Raw genomic sequence first — 8,170 nt, forward strand, 5'->3', positions numbered from 1 at the left:
GTGTTCAGGGATCTTTCTTATGTGTCCAAGTGGCAGAAAATGCTGCAGAAATCAACTTCAGAAAGTATTCAGGTTACAGTACCCTGTGTTTACTATTTTTATATCCGTGGTTGTGAGCTAAGGTTGTTTCGTTTTTTTTTTCTGCCTGTCCACATCCATGCTGCCTGCAGAGCTTTCCAGTTGCTAGGCTATGGTTAATGTGTTATTTTCCCATTGAGACATTTGTGCTCTCTGTCACATCTCTGTTGTCTCTTTTTCAGTACTGTATGATCTCCATCTCTGGCATCCCTAAATGTCAAAGACCTCTCTTCCAATTATTTATACAGTATTTAAAATAAGTCTCTCAGTAACCTTGACTTCATCAGCCTGACCTTCTGAACCACCATTCGATCTTGGTTTATCAAATCAGGTTTGGCCTTCCTGCCTTTAGTTTAGGACTTTTTAATTCTGTCTTTCTGCATAGTGTCTGTCTCCTATATTGAGATTTATTAAATTTATTTAGACATTTTAAGATGAAACCATGTCTGGTTGAATGTTCAAAATCAGTGACTACATAATTCTCACTGAGACGAACATTCATTCATTCTTCTCATCAATTTAGCAAGAGGACTTAGAGTCCAGCACTGCAGATTGTCTCCAGGCTTTCATGCCTGAATTTCTCTTTCTCTATTGGGAACATAGATCCTTCCTCTTTTAATGACAACAAAATTCAGTGCCATCCAGTCTGTGGAGAAAGTTTGCTGCAACTTGGAACACTTTCTTTCTTCCATCTCCAACACAGTTTTTTAGGATTTTCCAACTAATCCAAATAATGAACATATTATAAAGCCACAGAAACTGCTTCGGGCCAAAGATGGCAATTACAGCTAAGAGCTAGAGCTAATTGGAAGGCTTCCTAGTTTTTAACATTTTTCTGTGGCTTTGAAGATCTTTTTGTGTCACTCTGGAATGAAAACCAAGTGCACAAAGACTTTTGGCAAAAATGGGACTTTGGTGAAATGTTCATGTTTGGCTCCAGAAACTGTTTATCTTCTACTCTCACCTTCTAGGAAGCCTATTGTAGAGCTTAGAAATAATCCTGTCAGAACTTCATCAAAGTCAGTATTTGTTTTCAGAATTGTTCTAGTTTTGGCATAACGTTAACTGGAGAAGAAAGTATTTAGTTCAGAATTTTCTGACTAGTTCCATAAATGTCATTACATTAATTAGGTACATAAGTAACAGTAGCTGAATTAGCTATGTTTACACACATCGAGTCATATGAAGTCAAACAGGGCTCAAGGGTTGGCTGAGTAAGTGTCATAAATTTTAATAACCCTTGATCTTGATGCTCATTAGTACACATCTGTGAACAAAACTAATTGAAACATCAGGAAATGGTCAAAACACAAATGAAAAACATTAGCAAAAAAAAAAAAAAAAAAAAAAAGAAAACATTTTTATTAATTTAGAATAATATGTTAGGGCAAATTAAATTGCTATTCAAGTCCTGACACAGTTTTCTTATTTGAAACTATAACATGATTATTTATCAAATGAATTAATTCTATTTTGATGATAATATTAACTTTTAAGTAACACATAAGGACCTAAAAATAGTTTAATACAAGGCTTCAGGGTCATCATCCTCCAATATTACTGTAATCAGGAATAGTTCCTATTAATATAATTATGTTGTATTCATATGATAAAGGATATATAATTGAAATCAAATTTAGAGTTTTTTGAGGTTTTTATACTTCATCTAATTAGCCTACAATCTCATATGAAAGTAGTCAGGTCTTCTGAATCTTACTCATGCTGAGTGAAGACATATCTGGATATCGTGGATATTTCTGAGCCAGTTACTACTGTACTCATACACAATTTCTTCTGTAGCTTCTTTCTAGTTTTGTGTGCATGCATGTGCGTTTATTTCATATGTCTAAGATCCTCTATCTATCTGAAGACTTGCAGGCTTTGGTTGCTATTTCTCTACTGAATGACTGGGATGGCATATGATGGTTCTTTGCAAAAGGAATAGAAATAATTTAGCCTGAAGAAATTTGTAGGAGATGGCAGGATCATTTAACTCCAAACTCAGTCTTTTTGTTTGCTTTCTGTTCTTTTGAAACCAGTTTCTTGTGACATACTTTAAAATACTTCAATACAGTTTTTCTCTAAAGCATGCACTATCGGAGAATCACCTCTGATGTAGAGTTTTCCTTTCAAACTTGCAGTGCACATTTCTTGTTTCTTAGAATCTCTTAAAATGTTGGTGTCTAGTACGACCCAGTGCACTGAAATATCTTGTTGTTTTCTAATGTTCTAATCTCTGGTTCTGTCAAGGGTCATGCTCATATTAGTGAGGGCTAAAGAGAGCAACATTATGTGTCTAGCAGAGATAGTTCTTAACAGACTTGTCAAGTCTTAAGCAGTATGCATGAAAGTGAGGCACCTTGTTACATCTGATACCTCTAACTCAAGTGCTGCTAGGTAGCCATTGCCTTCCTCCCTTCTTCAGGACCATGCAGGCCAGACATGGCTCCTCACATCACTTGTGGAGAGCTGGCTCCTTGGCTGCAGTCATCTGCCAAACTCTTGTGACACAGAACCTCATGTCAGATTAAAAGTTTCATGGAGATATTCAGACATCAGTCTCACACCACTTCTCCTGCCCCCAGGGCAAAACAACTGTAGCCCCCAAGAGCCCTACAGAGTTTGACTTTGTAGAGAAATAAATACTGATTAGCTAGCACAACTGAAAAAACTTTCCAAAGTGTACAATAACATAATGTATAATTCTGTCCCCCCACCGTGTTCTGAACTAACCATGTTCTGTTGAGAGTGAAGCCTGAATGGAATTAGCACTCACAACACTAGGCAGAGCATAGTTTCAGATTAATTTATATGATATGATGATGAAAATAAAGAAGAGACTGACCTAAGTTTTCAGAAATCTTGTGCTGAAATAAGGGAATACCTTTCCATTTTAATAATTGTTGATATGGTCAGTGTTAGCTTTATACATTAAGGGTAGGAAAGTCTCCGTTGTGTGATTAATCATTAAGCATGTTTGCTGAGGGACAGTTACGTGGGGTTCCCGAAATCAGTGGAGCAGTGGCAGCTGTAGGACTTAGTTTTGCCTGGTTTAAGTTTTTTTTAAATTTGAATATGTTGGATTCTCAAATAAGAATTATGATTTTTACTTTTCTTATTCACTCCATTTTATAGGGGCTTAAGTGAAACTAGGTGAATCAGGCCGTGTGTAATATATATCATCTTACATGATTTCCAGTGAAGGATATTTTCAAGTAGGAGCTTGAGCTAAAAAAAAAAGGATTAACTTAATTTCTCTTGAGATATGGTAGAATTCCAGTTGCCCACCTGAATAAACATACAATTTTATCATTTTTACAGTGTTTCTGTGCTGCAAGAGCACAAAAGTACAGATGCATCTCATGAGTATATAATAAGGAGAAAATAAGCTACCATACCCTTTCAAAAGAACTAATCAAGTACTAAAAGGAAAATTAATGTAAATAAAATATTGATTAAGAACTAAAAGGATTTTAATTATATTACTTTCAGAAATAATTTAATTTAACCTAAACAGACAACTAAGAGCAGATATTTTGCCTTAGTGTTTTTCAGATTGCTAATTAAAATTTCTAGGAGGAAATTCAAGTTCAGTTACTGGATTTTAAAGATAAATAATGCTTGCTTCTTTTCATAATAGTTTTATGAAGGTTTACATAGTGCCAAAATACAGTACTGCATGCATGTTTTTTTTAAAAACAATCAGATAACCTGGATGCCCTGTGCAAACACCTGGGTTTCGAGCACTCTTAAATTAAGAAAACTTGAAAATTAAGCGTGTTAAGGTTAAATATCTGTCATATGTTCGTTATGTAGATTTATATCTAGATTGTTTATGGAATTCTTCGGAGATAATTGCTTTTTGGTAAGATAAAGGCAATTATAGTGATAGAGCACTCTTTGTGCTTCCATTGCTACTGAGTAGCAATTTTACTATTTATCTGAAAAGAGATGAATCTGATTCTTTATTCTCTGTTGTAATGACTTGATCCAAAATCCAGTGAAGTAAATGGAAATTGCTCATCACTCTATAATTTCGTATAGCATTTGGCTTCAATGCCACTTCCTACTTTACATTGTATTATTTGTAGGACTGCTGATACATATACACCACAAAATGGGATGGGAATGCAACAGTAAAGAGGCACAACATTTGGAAGATTTCTACAAAGAATCTTTAACAAATACAAATTATTTGCAGAGTATTTAGCCAAACTGGAATTTAATTAAACTCCTTTCATCTTCTTTAGTTGCAGAGTTCTAAATTAAAGAGAAAAGGATGCGACTGAGCTACCTATCCAAACACTTCAAGCAAAAAAGGTAGAATGAACGGTCCTTAACATTAGATTAGGGAGCAGTATCAGAGAATTCCCTTTATGCCAAGACAGAGGGCTAGAACATGCCATAGGGATAGGACAAGATTCAGAACCACTCTGAAGAAAACTGTAACACAGAAGAATCATGTATCCCGTTACCCAGTGCTCCCTCTCTTGATCCACTATGTGTGCACATCATAAAGCATGCGACATACAATTTCTGTGCAATTTGAAACATTTCATGCAAATTATGCAATGCGTGTCTGAGCTACTAGTCTCACTTTGCCTATTCTGTCCTTGCAAAATTTTGTTCAGTTTTATCCAACTTTTCAACCAACTTGACAAGAGGATTGGGGGGGGTCTCAAAATATGAAAATCAGAAGAGACAGAAAATCTCATACAGCCCCTAATAATCTGCAGCACACTTTCATGAGTTACTAAATAATAGAGAATCTATAAAACACAGCAATGTTGCAACACCAGCCTATGAAAGCTTTGGTTTGGTCTCACTTCACAACACCAGAAACTTGGAAGCACATATCTGAGGAAACCAGGCTTCACTACACTGTTGCTTATGGAAATAATTCCTTTTAAGGAGATGAATAGTAATTTACATATTATTGGATTATCTAATCAACATAAAAATGACAACACAGTGAAGCTTAGGAGTTTGTCCTCTCCGTAGACTTTGTCAGAGACGCAATATTGAGCGTGATGGACTTGAACTGATAGGGTTGCTTCTCTGTTCCTTTGGCTTAGTCATGAACAAATAAAAACTAATTTTGGCCACTCAGCATTCTGTGAACCATACAATCCTCTGCACATGGTGCTTCTGCAAGAGTAAGCTTTAAAAACGAAACTCTTGTTCACTGTAGGCACTAGAGATGCAAATTTGGTGGGACAGAATCTGAAGGCTGTCTCCTCAACTACCCTTTCTACTACGTAATATTTCCTTTGCACTTTGAAGTGGTTGTATTTAAGCTCAGTTGTGTACAAACAAAATGATCTCTGAGGATGAAAGGCAATATGAAACTGAAGAAAGACTTTGCAACATAGTGCATGAAAGAGGAAGAGAAATAGAGGAGATGCACTGTTGTACACCATTAATCATTCCAGCTGGCTACATCTACATTAAAAATACATATGCATGTATTTACACAATACACAACCACGCCATGATGCAAATAGTACCCTACATGTTTGTTGTGTGCACTGAGTGTATGCAACTACATCAGAAGTAAATGAGAATGATGCTGAAACATGAGGTGTAAGCTAAAGGGAATGTTTGAATGGCTGGATGTTCAGAGATGTATGGAGCTGACATTTGCAAATCTAAGTTATATATTCTGTTTTCATTTCTTGACTCTGTCAGTAAAGCAATTCTTCCACCAGACAGGAAAAAGAAAGAAGAGACATAATCCTAAGAGGTAAATTGCACTTACTTTTCCTCAGTGTGTCTTAGTCTACCCTTTTAACCTTTATCTGCCTCCCTTTGTCTAAGCTTTACATATACAAAACTTGGAAACATAATAATATATTAGATGTACTTACTTCATTATGCAGAATTTTATTAAGAAAACTTTTATTCCTGCAAGTCCTTAAGTACTGCTTCCTATTCCACATCCAATAATACCAAATGAATGTTGCTGTAAACTGATCTTAATGCAGTATCTTTTTTTCCATTAAAATCAAAGGCAATTGGACACTTAATATTTCTCTTAATCCGGGCAGCAGTTTCCACTAAAATATTAAAAGTTTTTGGATCATTTGCTATTACTTCTTTTTCTTTTTCCCTCAAATTCTTCAGTTTCCCAACTTTAAAAACCAGGAAAATAATGCTCTAGTAGGTATTGTGAGGATAAGTAAGTCTGAATTTGTGAGATGTTTAGGTCCTGCAGTTGTCCAGCTTATAGGATATAGGTCAGACAGGCAGTGGTAATTACTGAAAAAATGAAATGAATAGTTTAGTTGGTAGAGACCTTCAATGATCATCATCTAGTCTAACTGCTTGACCACTCTAGGGCTATATATATATTCCTTACTCAAGTTGAAACAAAAATGTTGTAAGTCCACAGACAATCAAAATCTAACACAATCATTCGATTTTTGATCTGTCTGAATGTAAAATAAAAGTGATCTAAATATCAGTAGGTTTTACTCTAAAACATACTAAAATACCTAAAAAGGATAAGAAAATCAGAAAAAAACTGCTGTCAATCTGTTGTCTGAGTTTCAGCTGGGATGGAATTGTTTTCTTCAGAGTGTTTAGTATGATGCAGTGTTTGGTTCTAGAGAGAAAAACAATGCTGATAAGACACTGATGTTCATAGCTGCTGCTAAGCAGTGTTGTATGCAGCCAAGACTATTCTCAGCAAAAGGCCTAAGGAGCTGAGTGGGAATAGAATTAAGACAACTGACTTAAACTGGCCAAAGGGATATTCCATGCCATCTGACATCATGCAGAAGGAATTTTTAAAGGGGTGGGAGTTCATCTTCTATAGCTTAGGGGACTAGCTGGGCATCAGTTGTGGGGTGGTGAGCAATTGCTTGTGCATCACTTCTGAGATATGTTAATACACACACACACACATATATATATACATATATATGTATATATATAGTCATAACTATTATCCTTTCCCCTACATTAGTAAATGGTTTTATCTCAACCCACAAATTCCATTTTTTTTTCTCCGATTCACTCCTCCATCCCACTGGGAAGGGAGGGAAGTGAATGAATGACTACATGGTGCTTAGCCACCTGCCACTTTAAACCACAACATCTGTATACCAAGTTCATGAAAGGTCATAATTTACAAAAAATGCTGTATTTATTTAGGCTGTTCCATTTGTTTTGTGATTTTCAATCAAATTCAATTCTTATTTATTCCTCTTTCTGACCCTCCTTTGACAGAGCCTGATGAATATATATGTTTGCAATTTCCCTTGAAATCTGCACAGAAAATAGGAGTCAACCCTAAATTCAAATAAATCACTGCAAAGACTCACTGGCTGACAGGTATGTCTTGCCTGAATGTGCCTGGTTGTGTGCATATGTGTCTGCTCATTCATGTGGCTGACAAGGTATCATCTTAACAGCCTTTAAACTGTGACCCAGATGTGGACCTTCCGTAGAAGCATTTAATTTCATGAATTTCTCTTTAAGGTGAAAGGGGCAGATCTAAAAAAAAAAAAGAGGAAAAAAAAGTGGATTATGTCAGCAGTGGAATATATATCCCATATTCTCTAAGCTTTGTTGTAAGATTTTGACTGTTCGATATAAGTTGGATGAATCCTACAAAGAAAGTTGTCATTGGGATATACTTATTTGTTAAACCAATTTTCCTTCATCATTTCTACTTTTCAGCCATCTGGTCTCTAGAAGGAGATTAATTATTTGATTCAGTTGTGTCAAAACAGCTGAAATGAATTAAACTTATGAGAAAGAATAGAAGAAATACAAGCATCAAATTTTTTTCTTCCTGTGTGTCATGTGGCTTCTTTCTTTCTTACCATCAACTGCAAGCTACTTCATTGAACGTATTCATTCATGGCCCTGAGTCAAGCAGGTGAGTTACAACCTCTACTTAAGATATCCAGCCTTTAAATTCTTTTAAGTGGGACTGGGAGAAGGACAAGTACGACCTGTATGCCTGGTAATCTCTAACACAGTTTCATGGTCTTTTGGCAGCTGAGCAATACTAAAGAAAATTCTTATTTCATTTGCCCTACGGGTAAGTTAATAGTTAGGCACCTACAAGCAAGGTATTTGCTTG

General features: G+C 35.7%; 1 long non-coding RNA gene across 1 annotated transcript; it reads left to right on the top strand.

Moving 5' to 3' along the window:
• Positions 1 to 5,790: 5,790 nt before the first annotated feature.
• On the top strand, positions 5,791 to 7,842 carry LOC122161146. The gene is made up of 3 exons (XR_006169110.1): positions 5,791 to 5,821; positions 7,309 to 7,413; positions 7,762 to 7,842. It is a non-coding gene; the product is annotated as an uncharacterized LOC122161146 (long non-coding RNA).
• Positions 7,843 to 8,170: the final 328 nt, after the last annotated feature.

The sequence above is a fragment of the Centrocercus urophasianus genome, unplaced genomic scaffold (assembly GCF_019232065.1).
Source record: "Centrocercus urophasianus isolate 14NV4802_14NV808 unplaced genomic scaffold, USGS_Curo_1.0 seq_19, whole genome shotgun sequence".
Lineage (NCBI taxonomy): Eukaryota > Metazoa > Chordata > Aves > Galliformes > Phasianidae > Centrocercus > Centrocercus urophasianus.